This window comes from Myotis nattereri, assembly GCF_964212035.1.
Source record: "Myotis nattereri genome assembly, chromosome: X".
Taxonomy (NCBI): Eukaryota; Metazoa; Chordata; class Mammalia; order Chiroptera; family Vespertilionidae; genus Myotis; species Myotis nattereri.
Window position 1 is genome coordinate 55,243,504 of NC_138078.1, and position 18,530 is coordinate 55,262,033.

General features: G+C 46.5%; 1 long non-coding RNA gene and 1 pseudogene across 2 annotated transcripts; both read left to right on the top strand.

Annotated features, from left to right (window-relative positions):
- The first annotated feature begins 511 nt into the window (after nucleotides 1-511).
- LOC308511713 (receptor-type tyrosine-protein phosphatase S-like) lies at nucleotides 512-16,558 on the top strand (annotated as a pseudogene). Its single transcript has 3 exons — nucleotides 512-603; nucleotides 4,133-6,597; nucleotides 14,451-16,558. The product of its transcript is annotated as a receptor-type tyrosine-protein phosphatase S-like (transcript).
- LOC308510836 lies at nucleotides 10,320-14,354 on the top strand. The gene is made up of 2 exons (XR_013995439.1): nucleotides 10,320-12,683; nucleotides 13,716-14,354. It is a non-coding gene; the product is annotated as an uncharacterized lncRNA (long non-coding RNA).
- Nucleotides 16,559-18,530: the final 1,972 nt, after the last annotated feature.

The window sequence follows — 18,530 nt, forward strand, 5'->3', positions numbered from 1 at the left end:
GCATTGTTTGCAGTGGTATTTCTTTAACTGTTTGATAGTTGTCCTTTTAGCCTTACTGTTGGTCTTCCTTGGGACTGCCCTGCGTTGGCAGGCTTTTAGGGGTATAGGCTTTGGTACTTTCTCTGGTGGGCAGACCCCTGGGGATGTGGGCCTAGCAAGTCCTAAATTTATTGCTAACAGTCTTAGTCTAAGTTCCTCATAAGTGGTACATGGTATTTCTGTAACACTAGGGGGTTTTACTGATTCATTCCCTTCCCTAGTCCTGTTAATCCCTAACTCTAGGGAAACATTCTCAGCTAGGGAAACAACCTTTCCCAGGGAGGTGGCCCTGGTAAGAACACATAGCGCTAAGAAGGGGAGCAAACATATTAAAAACAGTACGCCATATACACCAGGTCCCTTGGAACATATGCTGTGCGGATGTTTCTTTCCTGCAGCAACTGTGTCAAGCAGCAAGGATGGAACGTCTTCAGGCATCAATATGCAAATTGATCATCACACTGTCACAAAGATGGTGGCACCCATATGTTCCACTTCTATGGGAACGTATGCACAGATGACCCAGCGCACCTCATTTGGATATACCAATACAGACGTCAAAGGGTACTTATTATTAATTAATTAGGCCCAGCTTAAACTAAAACTAAGAAGAGAGGAGACACAGAAAACAAAATGCAAGAATCACACAGGTTTATTTACCAGAGAGCTGATGGGTTTCAGTCCTTGGCAGGCCACCCGGAGACACTCGCTGACAGAGACACACGGAGGTCGTCAAGTACGCAGCTGCAGGTGCTCGGTCTCTTGACATGAAGAGAGGCCTCTAACAGTCTGGGCTCAGAAGAAGAGCAGGAATTGCAGTTTCCAGGGGGAAGGAGAACGTCTTGTTTGTGGAGGTCAGACAGGCGTCTAACTGCTGCTGTGAGAGTTCCTTCTTTTTATACCCAACGGGTGGGCTTCTTCAGTGTCTCATATCAGTGTGCTCCGGGGGTGCCTTCTGGGCTTATCAGGATAAACACGCAGGGAGTTACAAGTTGTTTACCAGGGGGGCATAGGCATGGAATTACAAGTTATTTATCAGGGTCACACATACACACACACAAGTTAGTTCCTCCTCTAAGTAAAGTTAAAATTCCCTCTAATACAAAATGGAGTTTGCTTATGCTAACTTATATTAACTAAACTTATTACTATAACACCATAGCCACAAGATGGTGGTGCCCAGTCCCCTCAGCCCCACCGAGTCCCCTAGTCCTTTCAACCCGCCGGGGGGAGCGGCCAAAGCCCCCAGTCCTCTCAGTCCCGCCTGGGGCGGGGGTGGGGGAAACAGCAGGCAAGCGGCCGAAGTCCCCCAGTTCTTTCAGCCCAAACTGATTACTATGGCAAGTGGACTGAGAAGGTTTTCAGCAAGTGTGAAAAGCAAGCCTTGGCAGGATTGAGGGAGTGCCAGTGGGCTCAGGGCCACTGCCACCTGGGGAGGCCCTCGGAGTTCGGTTCTGAAACCACAGGGACCCGCTCCAGTGTGGGCTGGGGAGGAAGCACCGCTGCCACCCGCTCAGCGTCAGGTCCCTGGTTAAGGAAGCGGGTCCAAGTCGCAGCCACAGAGCCTGGCAGGGCTGTCTCACCCCAGACCATCCTGGCTGAGCTCTGGCGGGGGCATCTGAGATCACTGTCTGCCCCCGGGCCACCTGCAGACATCGGTGGAGTGGGCGCAGGTTGGACATTTTTAATGAAAATGGGACACCTGCGCCCTGCGTTGCCACACCCCGGTCCCTGGCAAGGATAGGGCAGCAGTATTGGGGCTCAGCCTGGGGACTTCATTAGGCGGCACCGGGACTTGGGAGGGGCTGGGAGCAGAGGGACCCAGTCTCCATGCTGACTGCAGGACGGACCTGAGGTACCTCCAGTCACTGTCACCCACCCAGCGCTGGGCCTTGGGCCCTCACTCCAGAGCTCAGTCATTGGAGGCACCGGCCCCGGGAATGTTTTTCATGTTATCTGGCTGGAAGTACAGGAGGCAGGTGAATTAGAGTCATGAATGTAATTTAATTTCTCCAAACTCAGAGCTATTTTCTTTCCAAATACATCAGGGGCCAGGAAACATTCAAAGAACTGGGGAACCATTCCCAAATCAGGAAGGGAAGTCACAGGGTGTATACTATTGCTACAAATACAGTATTTCCTATTACTTATAACATATACAATGTAATGTATTAGATGCCTTCCTATCGCATGAAGTATGTATTCTCATAGAGTAATACTGGTACATATGCTATAGTTATGGTGGTATGTCATATCCTATCTATACTAATAAAAGGATAATATGCTAATTAGACCGAGAGACCTTCCAGACGTCGTCCAGACAAAGCCATAGTGTCGGGGCCAAGGCAGAGGCAGTTAGGGGCGATCAGGCCAGGAAGGGAGGGCAGTTGGGGATTATCAGGCTGGTGGGGGGGGCAGTTGGGGGTTAGCAAGCGGGCAGAGGGGGGCGGCGCAGTTGGGGCTGAGCAGGCTGGTAAAGGGGGGCAGTTGGGCATGAGCAGGCTGGCAGACAGAGTGGTTAGGGGTGATCAAGCAGGCAGGCAGGTGAGCAGTTAGGAGCCAGATTGGAGAGGGTGCAGGCCGGGCTACGGGACCCCCCCGCCCCGTGCACAAATTTAGTGCACTGGGCCACTAGTAGTATATATGGATCTAGGTCCTAGTTGCCTATGTTTAAATCCTAGCTCTGTCGCTTGCCAGCTGTGTGACTTTTGGCAAGTTGCTAACCTCTTAGTGCCTTCTGCTTTCCATGTATAAAATTGGATAATAGTACCAATCTCCTAAAGTTGCTGCACAAATAAAAGGGCAGACACATGTAATGCTCTTAGACTAATACCTGGTACACCATATAAATTTTAGGTACAACTGTTATAAATGCCTAGAAACTTTCTTATAGTCTTTTTTGCCTCTCTGCTTCCTTAGCCCTACCCATTAGTTTATTAGTTAATCTCTAAAGCTTCAGCTATTTTAGAATCCAGGCATTTACAGTCTTGGAATATTTGGGCCATCCTTTAACCATTCCACCCAGAGATTCTCCAGTCTATCAGTTAGACAAAGTTAGGATGTTCTTTTTAATCTAGGCCAAATCCTATATACCACAAAAGAAGTCAAGTATATTTTTGTGTGGACACCAAAGAAAGCAATTCTCATTTGTTCATTTGTTTGTTTTATATAGAAGAGTATAAAGTTGAGGAGAGTAAACTTGGGTTTGAGTTTTAAAACTTCAGATTCGAAGATATGCCTAGAATCTAAATTCAACGTATGAAGGTGATTTAAATGGGAAACTTGAAATTTCAGTGAGGTTTTTATGAATTTAGAATTTTGCTTTTCACTCTTCAATCAAATTTTTCAAACCTAATTCAGATTGCATATCATATTTGATCGAAAGTACAGCACTGTGGTTTTGCAAAAACAAATAGCCATCCTTGATACAGAAGACAAAAGATAACTTAAAAAGTTTATTAAAGAGGCCCTTTCTAAACATTTTTATGAGATAAATGCAAGAAAATCAGAAACATGTTTTGGATTTCCCTGAAATTACTCCGTAACAGAGAGCTTCAGTTCACATATAAATAGACTAAGGTTTTTAAATTAGAGGTGATCAATAATGCCATTATTATCCTACTTGGCTAAAGCAAGAGGCTAGCAAAGAACTCATGAAGAACTCTAGTATATCTTCATAGAATATGTAGTTAACGTTTGGCTAAGGACCTCCTCACTCATGCCTCCATCATTCTTTTTAAGTATTTGTTGCACTTTTAGACATATTCAAGAGAGCAGATTTTGAAGGATGAGAGAGAGGATTAAAAAATGTAGTGTTAGGCCGATAGTGCAATATAATCCTTAACGGCCATTTGCAAGCTTTCCACCACAGGAGAACAATAGACCAGGAAAAACTCGTTGGACATCAGAACTTACCAGTGGTTCTCAACCTTGGCTGCACATTAGAATCACCTGGGAATCTTTTTAAAGTCCTGATTTCTGGCCCTCTTCCTTCGGAAATTCTGTTTCTTTGTTATGGGGTGGGGCCACAACATTAGTAACAAAGAAACAGAATTTCCGGAGGATGTGGCCCAGAAATCAGGACTTTAAAAAGATTCCCAGGTGATTCTAATGTGGAGCCCAACGAGCTGATCCGGGGCTACAGGATCTACTACACCATGGAGCTGGAGCACCCCGTGGGCAACTGGCAGAAGCACAACGTGGACGGCAGCCTGCTGACCACGGTGGGCAGCCTGCTGGAGGATGAGACCTACACCGTGCGCGTGCTGACCTTCACCTCTGTGGGCGACGGGCCCCTCTCGGACCCCATCTAGGTCAAGACGAAGCAGGGAGTGCCGAGCCAGCCCATGAACTTCCGGGCCGATGCCAAGTCTGAGACGAGCATCGGGCTCTCATGGAGCCCCCACGGCAGGAGAGCATCGTCAAGTATGAGCTCCTGTTCCGGGAAGGCGACCACGGCAGAGAGGTCGGGAGGACCTTCGACCCGGCCACAACGTTCGTGGTAGACGACCTCAAGCCCAACACGGAGTATGCCTTCTGTCTGGCGGCACGCTCCCCACAGGGCCTGGTCACCTTCACCTCGGTGGTGCGGCAGCGCACCCTGCAGTTCAAACTGTCTGCCCCCCCTCAAGATGTTAAGTGTGTCAGCACACGCTCCACGGCCATTTTGTTAAGTTGGCGCCCGCCACCGCTGGAAACACACAACGGGGCCCTGGTGAGCTATAGCGTCCGCTACCGACCGCTGGGCTCAGAGGACCCGCAACCCAAGGAGATGAACGGCATCCCCCCGACCACCACTCAGATCCTGCTGGAGGCACTGGACAAGTGGACGGAGTACCGCATCACGACTGTCGCTCATACAGAGGTGGGACCAGGGCCCGAGAGCTCGCCCATGGTCAGCCGCACCGCCGAGAATGTGCGCAGCGCGCCGCGGTGGAAGGTGGAGGCGGAGGCGCTCAACGCCACGGCCATCCGCGTGCTGTGGCGCTCACCCTTGCCAGGCCTGCAGCATGGCCAGATCCGTGGCTACCAGGTCCACTAGGTGCTTATGGAGGGCACCGAGGCCCGGGGGCCACTGCGAATCAAGGACATCATGCTGGCTGATGCCCAGGAGATGGTCATCACAAACCTGCAGCCTGAGACCACCTACTCCATCACTGTAGCCGCCAACACTATGAAAGGCGATGGCGCTCGCAGCAAACCCAAGGTGGTAGTGACCAAGGGAGCAGTGCTGGGCCGCCCCACCCTGTCGGTGCAGCAGACCCCCGAGGGCAGCCTGCTGGCACGCTGGGAGCCCCCAGCTGGCACCACTGAGGACCAGGTACTGGGCTACCACCTGCAGTTCGGCCGAGAGGACTCGTCACCCCTGGCCACGCTGGAGTTCCTGCCCACCGAGGACCACTGCACAGCGTCAGGCGTGCACAAGGGGGCTACGTATGTCTTCCGGCTGGCAGCCCGCAGTCGAGGTGGCCTGGGCAAGGAGGCGGCGGAGGTCCTGAGCATCCCGGAGGACACACCCCGCGGCCATCCGCAGATCCTCGAGGTGGCTGGCAACGCCTCTGCTGGCACCGTCCTGCTGCGCTGGCTGCCGCCCATGCCTGCAGAGCGCAACGGGGCCATCGTCAAGTACACGGTGGCGGTCCGGGAGGCCGGTGCCCTGGGCCCCGCCGGGGAGACTGAGCTACTGGCAGCGGCCGAGCCGGGTGCTGAGAACGTGCTCACGCTGTAGGGCCTCAAGCCCGACACGGCCTATGACCTCCAAGTGCGGGCCCACACGCGCCGGGGCCCCGGACCATACAGCCCCCCTGTCCGCTACCGGAGGTTCCTGCAGGACCAAGTCTCGCCCAAGAACTTCAAGGTGAAGATGATCATGAAGACGTCGGTCCTGCTCAGCTGGGAGTTCCTTGACAACTACAACTCTCCCACACCCTACAAGATCCAGTACAATGGGCTCACACTGGAAGTAGATGGCCGCACCACCAAAAAGCTCATCACGCACCTCAAACCCAACACCTTCTACAACTTCGTGCTGACCAACCGCAGCAGCAGCCTGGGCAGCCTCCAGCAGACGGTCACGGCCTGGACTGCCTTCAACCTGCTCAGCGGTAAGCCCAGCGTGGCCCCCAAGACCAGTACCGACAGCTTCATCATGGTGTATCTTCCCGACGGCCAGAGCCCCGTGCCCGTCCAGAACTACTTCATTGTGATGGTGCCGCTGCGCAAGTCTCACGGTGGCCAGTTCCTGACCCCACTGGGCAGCCCGGAGGACATGGACCTGGAGGAGCTCATCCAGGTCATCTCCCGGCTGCAGAGGCGCAGCCTGCGGCACTCACGCCAGCTCGAGGCGCCTCAGCCCTACATCGTGGCTCGCTTCTCCATGCTGCCCCCCACCTTCCAGCCCTGGGACCAGAAGCAGTAGGGCGGCTTTGACAACAGAGGCCTGGAGTCCGGCCACAGCTACGTTCTCTTCGTGCTTGCCGTGCTGCAGAAGAACAAGCCCACATTCGCTGCCAGTCCCTTCTCAGACCCCTTCCAGTTGGACAACCCAGACTCCCAGCTGTGGGAAACTGTTTATTGCCTTCACTATCTGATAAGCGTAGACAGAGAACTCCCCGAAACCCCCCGAAGGCTGGGTGCCTTTGAAGCCCTAGCAAAGGTCAGAGCTAGGCACCACCTCTGTTTGTCCAGACAGTGGTAGCTGAAACTACTCCCCCATTTATTATTATGTAAATCCTTGCTGATGGGCTAGTCTGCTTGTTACTAGGGGGTCACCTGCCTAAGGGCTATGCTATGGGTGCATCCCAGATCAATTAAAGCTTGGTGAGGCCTGAGCAAGGAGGAAGTCCTTTGGGACTTGCCGCCTGGTCCCCCAATATTGCAAAATTATCTCGTGTCTTTTTCTCTCATTTGTTGTGTGGCTCCTCTTTCAGATACCGAAACCTACTCCACGCGGGATGTGGAAGGAAACACTCAACATCTGGCGCCCGACGGGTAATCTGGAAGTGCAGGTCTCGCTGGAGCGAGAAAAGGAAGTTTTCACCGAAAGGTGTGGAAAACTCACCAAAAAAAGGTGAGGGGAATTCTACCGCACGCAATGCCCAGGATCAACTACAGAAGCCCAGGTCTGTAAGTACACTGGGAACGTTTTCTTAACCAGGCTAACAAACGGGGCAGGATTTGGCTTTAAAAAAGTAGATTCGGCTTTAAAAATGTATATTTGGCTTTTAAAAACTAAGAAACTTTATTATAGACTTTTGATTTGCATGTTTAAAGTGTTAAAATTTTAGAAGGTAATCTTTTACAGATTTTGCATGTTATTATAGAACATAACCTTTGTTTTTCTTGAAAAAGGTACTCTTTTAGATCAGGCTGAAAAAATAGTGCCATGGTCATCTTAATGTGGTTTCTTGTCCAAATTAAAATCTTAATTTGTATTTGGAATCTAAAATCTGTAATAAGAAATGAAACTCTGCTGCTGAGTCCGCCTCTGGTGTGGAAAGATTCAAAGGTGGCAGGAAAAGGCAGAGCTATAAGCTCTCCCACAATGAGATTACTTAATGTTCTGTTTAAGAATTACCTGAGAACATGTCGGGAAGTGCAAAGTCTATCCAAGGCCACCTTGGGTGCTAGCTATTACTTTGGGAAGCGAAAAAAGAAAAAAAAACAAAACTTTAAAATCTGTTTTTCTATTAAGCATGACTTTGGGAACAAATACCCCATCTGAGTCATTTGCTGAAACTTCCCCCAAAGCAGGATGTGGTGGAAAGGAAAAGGGAGCACATGGCGATCCAATATGGACGCCTCTTCTAATTTAAAGTCTCCTTCTCATAATTGAAAAGTTTTACAAAAATTTAAAATGCGTCTGGGATTTCTGTTCACATGTAAAGAGAAAACTTGGCTTGGAACTAATGCGTGCTCGTTCCGATTTTGGACATTTAGATAGAGTGTTGAGCTGGAATTTCTTTACAAATGTGCAGAATAAAACCCAAGACTGATTATTTCCTAAAGAAAATGGCGAATTTGACCCAGGGTAGAAATTCTAGCAACAAGATTGGTATTTTTCCATAATAATGTTAATGAAGCCTATTCCAAAGCTAACTTTAAGACCTCTAAAAGGAATATCAGTAAAATTGTCTCTGTTACAAAAATTTGCTAAAGTAAATGCCTTAAAATAATCGAATTTGAATCTCAAAAATTATTAAAATCTCTAATTATAAAAATCTAAGTAGCCCGGTAAAAAACCGGCCCTTTGTTTATTGAAAAGGCTGGCCAAAACATTTCTAATGAGAAAAGGGGCTAGTTGCTTCCCGCCTGTAGCAAATTCTTAAAGAATGTGGTCAATTTACATCTGATTGGTCCAGGGTAGGCCAAACCTGTTCTTCCAGGGAAAACAGCCCCCCTCCCTCTTCCTCCCCCAGGCCAATTTTGAAAATTCCCACTGGCAAGCAAGGGGCAGGAAACAGTGTAGTTACAACCTTGTTTCTTGACCTTCCCTAGAGGAAAAAAATATGGTCCTTTTAAAATCAAAGGCTGGGCCAGGCCTGCCTTGCCAGCCTCAAATGTGGTTTTCCAAAGCTGCTGGGAAATTTAAGACCTTGGAGTTTATACCTAGGTATCTTGAAGTGACATAATACTGAATTAAATGAGATCTGAGTATTCCTTGTACAAAATCTAGAGGACAGTATTAAATCTGTTGGTTGATTCTGTCTTGCATTTTTGAAGTTTATTCTTAAAAATGTTACTGATTGAGAAATCCTGAATATTTGACTTGCCAGTTAAGAGTTTAAGATTCGGATTGAATTGGGAAAAAGTGTATAATTATGATAGTTAAATGCTTAAAAAAAAATTTTATTTTTGAGAAAATAATTTTTGTTTTCTCTGAAATAATTAGAATTCAAAATATGTTGCTTATTGATCTGATTAAAAAAAGAGGATTAATTTTTAAGATCTCAACTGAAATTTTTAATACAAAAACCAGTTTAATTTGATGAATATTCTTTAAGATAATTATAAAGGGTATAAACAGCTAATGATATTTCTGTTTGTCTACAATATAATGTTGGTCATCTATCTTTTAGGGGTTTTGGTTTGCTCTGTCAAAGAACAGTGTAGATAGCTGCCCCTTTGAGCTGTGTGACTTGGCAGCCGCCATGTTGGCCACATGGCTTACCACGCCCCTGGGAGCCGCCATCTTGAAACAGCAAAGGCCCCACCCTCTGATTTAGCCAATCACAAAAGGAATGTCTGCTCACTGAGGCAGGATGGGATTTCAGGGGTGGTGTTTTAAGGCGGAGTTTTACTGTGGAAATGCGGATGGGGCAGAAAGTGTGCTTGCCTCTCAGATTTATTTAATACTATTTTTAAGAAGATATTTTTTTTTATTTATTGCTTAAAGTATTACAAAGGGTATTACATATGTGTCCATTTTATCCCCCCGCCCTAGACAGTCCCCTAGCCTCCCCTATCCCCCAATGTCTTATGTCCACTGGTTATGCTTATATGCATGCATACAAGTCCTTTAGTTGATCTAGAAGGTATTTTTAATGCTTAATAAATTAGCAATCATGGTCTTAATATAATTTCAGTGGTATGATAGACCAAAGTTTTAAGCAGTTGGCTTTATAAGGGCCGACAATAGAGCTCATATTTCTTAAAAGGCTTGTAGATACATTTTTAAAAGATATCTTAAATTCTCAGTAGAACCACAGTTTTGCATATATCATAAACAAATTAAGAGTAATTGATTCCATGGTCAAGACTAGATCCTATTATGTTGAGAACTGTTTAAAAAGTGTAATGTTTTAATTAGATATGTATTTGGAAGTTTTTCCCGAGTGCAATATTTCAAAATATAATATGCTTGGTTGCATAAGGAATTTCTGCCAAATAAAAGAAAGAATTGATTTATTAGTAGCAAAGTCTTTATTTAAAGTAGCAATGTCTTTTATTTAAAAGCTCCTCACCGCTGCATTTTAATTAGGCTGGAAGTGGTGCAGTGTTTACCCCTAGTAAATCAAAAGTTTACGAAATACTAAATTTACTTGCTTTGCTTTTTAAAAAATACTTACTTAAATTACTATCCTTGTAAGCAATTAAATCCTAGTAAAGTAAAATTCTTCTAAAAAGGTTACTGAAGGCTTCCCACAATTCCTCTGTATATGCAAATAAGCCAAAGGGTATACTCTTTAAAAATATAATTGCTAACATTTACAGATTGTTGTTAAAATACTAAATCTGACAATAATTATTCACCATAAATGAAAAATCACTTGAAATATACAGCTTTGCGACAGTATTTGTTAAAATCTCAAAAGGCAACCATATTCCTTATGTTTGTTGCTTGTGTGAGAAAGAAAACTGTCGGGAAGGAAATAAAAAGAGGTTTCCTTCAGATGTCTAACTAAAATTAAAAATCAATATATTGGGCCTCATAAACTAAAGTAAATAATTTGTGTTTTGCCTCCTTAAACAAAGTTTATGTAAGTTTACCCAAGACTAATACCAGAAATTTAATTAATGTCATTTACTGTCCATAAATTAGGACAAGTAAAGTTAAAAGAATAAATGTTATTTCAAACTGACTTAAATTGGCAAATTGGGCTAAGTGGATATTCAGGGGAATTTAGCTGTCACCTATTAAAATATAAACTACTACAATTTTTATATAAGACCTCCATCATTGTACCAAAAAAACACTAGGCAGGAACCAATTCCTGGAGCTTTAACTGTTTTTACTGATGGGTCATCAAATGGGAAAGCTGCCTATCATACTATAAATTCTGACCGAGTCATACTGACCAGTCATACTTCTGTGCAAAGAATTGAGTTAGAAGCTATTAAAGCTGCATTGCAAGATTTCCAACAGCCTGTTAACATAATTTCTGATTCCTCTTATGCTTCGGGCCTAGTAAGTAGAATTGAAACTGCCCTGCTGAAATGGCTTAGTGACCAAAGTTTATTCTTACTATTTAAGCAGATTCAGCAGATTGTGCAGCAGAGAAAATACCCTTTTTATATCACTCACATCAGGGCTCACAGTGTATTACCGGGCCCATTAACTAAGGGAAATGCACATGCTGATCAATTGGTTGCTTTATTAAAAGAGGCTTCGGAGTCTCATCAGCTTTTACATCAGCCTGCTAAAATGTTGTCCAAACAATTCTCAATCTCTCGACAGAAAGCAAAACAGATTATCATGGAATGTCCCAGTTGCATGTTACATCTACCTCAAGGGCCTAACACAGGAGTCAACCCTAGAGGTTTGCTAAGGGACCATATCTGGCAAATGGATGTAACACATTATACTCCTTTTGGACGTCTTGGGGCGTTACATATCTCTGTAGATACTTTTTCAAAGGTCCTATGGGCCACTGTCTCTACAGGAGAGACGGCATAACAGGTTATTAATCATTGCCTAGCTGCTTTTGCAGTCATGGGAATTCCAAAGATTATTAAAACTGATAATGGACCTGCTCATACAAGCTGTCAATCCCAGGAATTTTGTAAAAAGTGGAAAATTCAGCACATTATGGGAATACCATATAATTCCCAAGGACAGTCCATTATTGAACGTCAACACCAATGACTGAAATCTCAATTAGAAAAACAAAAAGGAGGGATGATGGAGAAATCACCTGTGGGTAGGCTGCATCAAGCCTTAATTACTCTAAATTTTTTCACTTGTGATGATGATGGAAAGACACCTATGGAGCTACATTGGTGTCAGAATAAAACAAGAGAAAATGGTATAGTTAAATGGAAGGATCCCAAATCTGGTTTATGGAAGGGACCTGACCCATTATTAACCTTTGGCAGAGGGTACGCTTGTATATTCCCAGAGAATTTTTCCAAACCCATATGGATTCCTGCTAGAAATATTAAACTGCATCAGGAATCTAGCCAGACTGAAGATATTGCGCCTGGAGCCATAACATGTAGCTGTAAACAATCAACTACCTCAGCCACAGAGAGCAGCGACTCCACGCAGTCCACTGAAGATGAAGAACAGGAGGAAGACAAACCAGACAACCAACAGCCCAGAGACCACCTGGGGCACGGTAAAGGGAAGTATGGTAACAATCCTTTCAGGTAAAAACTATAGTTTCATACTGGTCTTAGAAGGCACATTTTTCCTTTACCTGGGAAGGACAGCACAGCTATCCCAAAGTCAGAAGGCTCCAGTTAGCGTGTCAATTCAGTGCTCTGGAGACCCAGAACTGTAATTTAGATAGCATGCTGTCTCTGCTTCTGTAAATTGCTTTTTTTTTTTGCTAACTAGGTTCCTCATTCCAAACCTTGAGACAGCCAGTTTAAAATTAAGTTGTCATTACCTAGAGCAAAGAATATTCTTACATGGTATTATTCTACAAAGTTTTATTAATAATTTTTGATGCTTTACAACAGTATATTGTGCATTTATCCCAAACAAATTTACAAATGAATTTGAATGTTTTACATGAAGGGATTTATTCCTTTCCACTGTGTGGAGGGCCTCCTGGGGAAGACACTTAAGCATTCTGTATTGACCTATCTTGACTTTTTTTTTGCCAAGAGGAATCCCATTGCCTACAGCTGTTACCTGAGCTCTCTGTTCAAGCTGGGATCATGAAAAGCTGGTACCATGGATCTGTCTCTTGCCCAATGACGTAAGCTGGGCCCTCTCTGGAGAAGAAACCTGGGTTCCCTATGATCAATGCCGGGGCCCCGCAAGAAGGCGAGGGGATCCAAAGGCAGTTGCTGGGCATGGAGGCCAGAGGGACATAGGTTAACAAGGAGACAGAACTGAACCTCACATCACCCTACTTGGCCCAGAGATGGTTGGTAGTCAAAGACGGGTAAGAGCCCACAGGGTGGGGCAACCGAAGTCAGGCACAGCCAGGGGCCAGTAGGAGAAAACTTGGGGTGCAACAAAGGTGAGGCACAGACCCCCCCCAATGGTGCACGGGCTTGAACACTCGCCCCTTCTGAGGAAGGTCTCCTGTCCCCATGGCTGCTTCTTGCTTCCCATGCCCAGCCCAGATCAGGAACCAAATAAAGAAGAGATTTGGTCCAGCTGAAATCAGAATCCAGATAAGCGGAGGCTTGGCTAACAGACCCTATCTAGCCTGACAACATGAATGCTCAGAGCCTTCACAAGGATGTAAAGTGATCCTTTTCATTAATATTTACAGTGTAAATTAAGATTATTGTTAAAATATTAAATTTGACAGCAAAATAGTTTTCAAAGTAATTAAATTCAAGTTTTCAAATTAATTAAATTTGGCTAACTTGAAAGAAGTAATTATTCAAAAAGTATTAACAAAAATTTTCATTTCATGGTAAACATGCTATGAACCTAAAGCATGTTCAGGTTCATTGTTTTTTTGTGCAAAAAATTAATATTTAAAGCTATCTAAACTGCATTATAAAATTTCCAAGAAGTCTCCTAATTAAATAAAAAAATAAAGGGGATAGTGGAAAAATATAGTGGAAGAATACCATGTAAAGAAATAGATCCTGTAACTAAATTACATTTAGAGAAAAAAATTTTTTTGTTTATAATGCTAATAGTGAGACACCAGAAAAAACACATAGTATGCCAGGGTAAGCCAGGGAAAGATCATTTTAAAGAAAAGACCCCAAGTAAGGTGTTTTTTTTCCTTTAACCTTTGGTCGAGTATATGTTTGTATACTTTCAGAGAACAGCTACAAGACCATGTGAATTCCTGTAACAACGGATCACAGAAAGCCAGCCACAAAGACAGAAGAGACAGTTCAGAGATGGAGATGGTGAAGACGCCTTGCCATGCTAGCAGTCAGCAGCTGTGCATCGCTGCAGGGTGCCCAGGACCAAACCAGAAAGGACCGGACCTGCATTTTCCACCATCCAGAACCAACATTTCATTGCTGGCATGTAGACATGAACTTTTGGACATGGAAACATGGACTCAGAACTTTTGGACATTGAAATTGGGACTTGATTATTTGTTAAAGAAAAAATAAGGGGGAGATGTGGGAAACTGTTTATTGCCTTCACTATCTGATAAGCATAGACAGAGAACTCCCCGAAACCCCCGAAGGCTGGGTGCCTTTGAAGCCCTAGCAAAGCTTGGAGCTAGGCGCCACCTCTGTTTGTCCAGACAGTGGTAGCTGAAACTACTCCCCCATTTATTATTATGTAAATCCTTGCTGATGGGCTAGTCTGCTTGTTACTAGGGGGTCACCTGCCTAAGGGCTATGCTATGGGTGCATCCCAGATCAATAAAAGATTGGTGAGGCCTGAGCATGGGGGAAGTCCTTTGGGACTTGCCACCTGGTCCCCCAACATTGCAAAATTATCTCGTGTCTTTTTCTCTCATTTGTTGTGTGGCTCCTCTTTCAGATACCGAACCCCTACTCCACACGGGACGTGGAAGGAAACACTCAACACCCAGCCCATCGTGGACAGCAAGGAGGGGCTCATCTGGGTGATCAGGCCGTTCTGGCGGTGGTCTTCATCATCTACATCGTTATTGCCATCCTGCTCTACAAGAACAAACCTGACAGTAAACACAAGGACTCTGAGCCCCGCACCAAATGCCTGCTGAACAACGCCAACCTTGCCCCCCACCACCCCAAGGACCCCGTGGAAATGAGGCACATTAACTTCCAGACACCAGACATGCTTAGCCATCCACCGATCCCCATCTCAGACATGGCGGAGCACACAGAGTGCCTCAAGGCTAATGACAGCCTCAAGGTCTCCCAGGAGTACGAGTCCATTGACCCAGGCCAGCAGTTCACGTGGGAGCATTCCAACCTGGAAGTGAACAAGCCCAAGAACCGCTATGCCAATGTCATTGCCTATGTCCACTCCCACGTCATCCTCCAGCTCATCGAAGGCATCGTGGGCAGCGATTACATCAATGCCAACTATGTGGACGGCTACCGATGGCAGAATGCGTACATCACCATGCAGGGGCCGTTGCCCGAGACCTTCGGGGACTTCTGGCGCATGGTGTGGGAGCAGCGCTCGGCCACCATTGTCATGATGACCCAGCTAGAGGAGAAATCGCGGGTCAAATGTGATCAGTACTGGCCCAACAGGGGCACGGAGACCTACGGCTTCATCCAGGTAACGCTGCTGGACACCATCGAGCTGGCCATGTTCTGCGTGCGGACCTTCTCCCTGCACAAGAATGGCTCCAGCGAGAAGCGTGAAATCCGCCAGTTCCAGTTCACAGCGTGACTGAACCACGGGGTGCCCGAGTACCCAACCCCATTCCTGGCTTTCCTACGGAGAGTCAAGACCTGCAACGCCCGCGATGGCGACCCTGTCGTGGTCCACTGCAGCGTCGGGGTGGGCCACACGGGCTGCTTCATCGTCATCGACACCATGTTGGAGCGCCTCAAGCCAGAGAAGACGGTGGACGTGTACAGCCACGTGACGCTCATGCGGTCCCAGCACAACTACATGTTGCAGACCGAGGACCAGTACAGCTTCATCCACGAGGCCCTGCTGGAGGCCGTGGGCTGCGGCAACACGGAGGTACCCGCCCACAGCCTCTATGCCTACATCCAGAAGCTGGCCCAGGTGGAGCCCGGCGAGCACATCACCAGCATAGAGCTCGAGTTCAAGCAGCTGGCTAACTCCAAAGCCCACACATCCTGCTTCATCAATGTCAGTCTGCCTTGTAACAAGTTCAAGAACCGCCTGGTCAACATCATGCCATAGGAGAGTACGCGGGTCTGCCTGCAGCCCATGCGGGGCATGGAGGGCTCCAACTACATCAATGCCAGCTTCATCAATGGCTACAGGCAGCAGAAGGCCTACATCGCCACGCAGGGGCCACTGGCGGAGACCACGTAGGACTTCTGGCGCATCCTGTGGGAGAACAACTCCACCATCGTGGTGATGCTCACCAAGCTGCGGGAGATGGGCCGGGAAAAATGTCACCAGTACTGGCCGGCCGAACGCTCCGCCCGCTACCAGTACTTTGTGGTGGATCCAATAGCGGAGTACAACATGCCACAGTACATCCTGCGGGAATTCAAGATCACGGACTGCCGGGACGGCCAGTCGCGGACCGTCCGGCAGTTCCTGTGCACGGACTGGCCGGAGCAGGGCGTGCCCAAGTCGGGGGAGGGCTTCATTGACTTCATCGGCTAAGTGCACAAGACCAAGGAGCATTTCGGCCAGGACGGCCCATCTCTGTCCACTGCAGTGCCGGAGTGGGCAGGACCGGCATCTTCATCACGCTCAGCATTGTGCTGGAGCGGATGCGGTATGAAGGCGTGGTGGACATCTTCCAGACGGTGAAGATGCTGCAGACCTAGAGTCCGGCCATGGTGCAAACGGAGGACGAGTACCAGTTCTGTTACCAGGTCGCCCTGGAGTACCTGGGAAGCTTTGACCACTATGCAACCTAAAGCCATGGTCGCCCGGCCGAACTTCAACGGTTCCAGACACCTCTGCCCGAGCCAGGTGGGGCCCGGGAGTCCTGGACACCACCCCCCCCCCCCCCCGCGGCAGCGTTTCTACACGGTCTCTGGGAACGACGCGGCCCCCAGCAACCTCCCTGGCACCGGCTGCCGCCTTCAAATACTTGCCACATTCCTCGTTTCCTTCTGATTCCAAAATGAGCAATTCCGGGGTGGGGGATGGGGGGGTGAGCAAATGGGGGTTCTCCCCAGAACCAGAGGAGGGCAGGGGCCATGAACTTGACCCCTCGTCCCCGTCCCCCCCCCCGCCCCCCCCCCCCCGCCAGATAGCCTTCCAGCCCTGCACTCTGGGGGCGCCGGGCTGGGAGGGCAGAATTCAGCTTTCTTTTCTCCCTGTAACTGTCCAGTGACATTTTCTTTTTTTTAAATAGCGTATTTTTTTCCAATTTTTTTTTTAAAAGGAAGAAACAAACTGAAAAAAAAGTGACTTGCAGTCAATGAATTTAAAAAGAAAAACCTTGCTTATTCCTGTTACAAAAAAAAAAAAAAATGTAGTGTTAGGCCTATAGTGCAATATAATCCTTAACGGCCATTTGCAATCTTTCAACCACAGGAGAATAGACCAGGAAAAACTCGTTGGACATCAGGACTTATCAGTGGTTCTCAACCTTGGCTGCACATTAGAATCACCTGGGAATCTTTTTTAAAATCCTGATTTCTGGGCCTCATCCTTTGGAAATTCTGTTTCTTTGTTATGGGGTGGGGCCACAACATTAGTAAACAAATATACAGAATTTCCGAAGGATGAGGCCCAGAAATCAGGATTTTAAAAAGATTCCCAGGTGATTCTAATGTGCAGCCAAGGTTGAGAACCACTGACTTAGACCATACAAGGAATGAAAATTGACCTGAAGGCACCTGATTACACACCTGCATTCTATCTGCATTCCAAGCCCACCAGCTCAGCCCTCAAACACACTGACAAGTTTCCTGCCAGAGACTGCATATAAGGATGAAATTCAAGATCCTGGGGGCTGCCATCATCAACCCAATATCCCCTTGGCTCGGTGCTGTGCAGACCTTCCCTTTGGATATCCCATCCCACATCCTCTTCCCTTAAATAAATTCAATTTTCTTAAATCACCCTCTGAGATGGCTATTTAGCCTACCTGCGCACCACCATGCTAACCCACCATGTTCATCTTGTAAACGTAAAAACATTGAAACCTGTAAAGAATTTTTGTGAGTTTATTTGAGCCAAACTGTTGACACATGCTGGGAAGCAGAACCTCAACGGATTGAGATAATGCTCCAGAGAACAGCAGGTTTTCATCTATTTTTATAAATTGCAATCAAAGGAGCGGACATAGGTGGGTTACATAAAATCCAATGGTGATAGATTAGAGAGGTGGGAGAAAGCAAAGCAGGAAAACCCTTGGGATTGGATAAAAAGTAAAATGATAGACACATACTTAGGTGGGTGCAGTTTAGTTAATAGTCAACAATTAACATAATAACAATAACAATGAAGGATCCCAAGGGGTCTGGAAAAAGGGAAGTTACAAGTTACCCAGGCATTTCAAGTATATGTTATCATAGACACAAAAAGACAGATAGGCTCAGTTAAGGTAAAGGTTGACCTTGTCAGTGAAGATACTGGCCTAGGACATAAGTACCCACCATAACTGCTTTTAGATAAAGTTTAATTTTAGACCATCCTTTGTGGTTACTTTAGGTCTCTGAGTTTGCAAGACTGCCATGCAGGCCTCCCCTGAGCTTGTGTTGTAATGTACCCCGCAAATCACAGAAGGACGCCTCAAGAAGTCGAATTAAAGAGTCACATTTATTGCAATCCGGGACTATGAGGGGCCATTCCCAAATCTCATAGCAATAAGATGGTGGCAAAACCAGACTTATATAGGCAAAAATCACAAAGGTATTGATTACATCCCAGGGTTTGGAATGTGGCACCTGGCTCCCAAAAAAGCAGATTACAGAAGCAGAATTAAGCATGTTAATTACAGTTTCGGGTCTCGGGGTCACTGAATTGACAGAAATACATTATCTAGAGTCCTTGGGTAACCTGGGTTAAA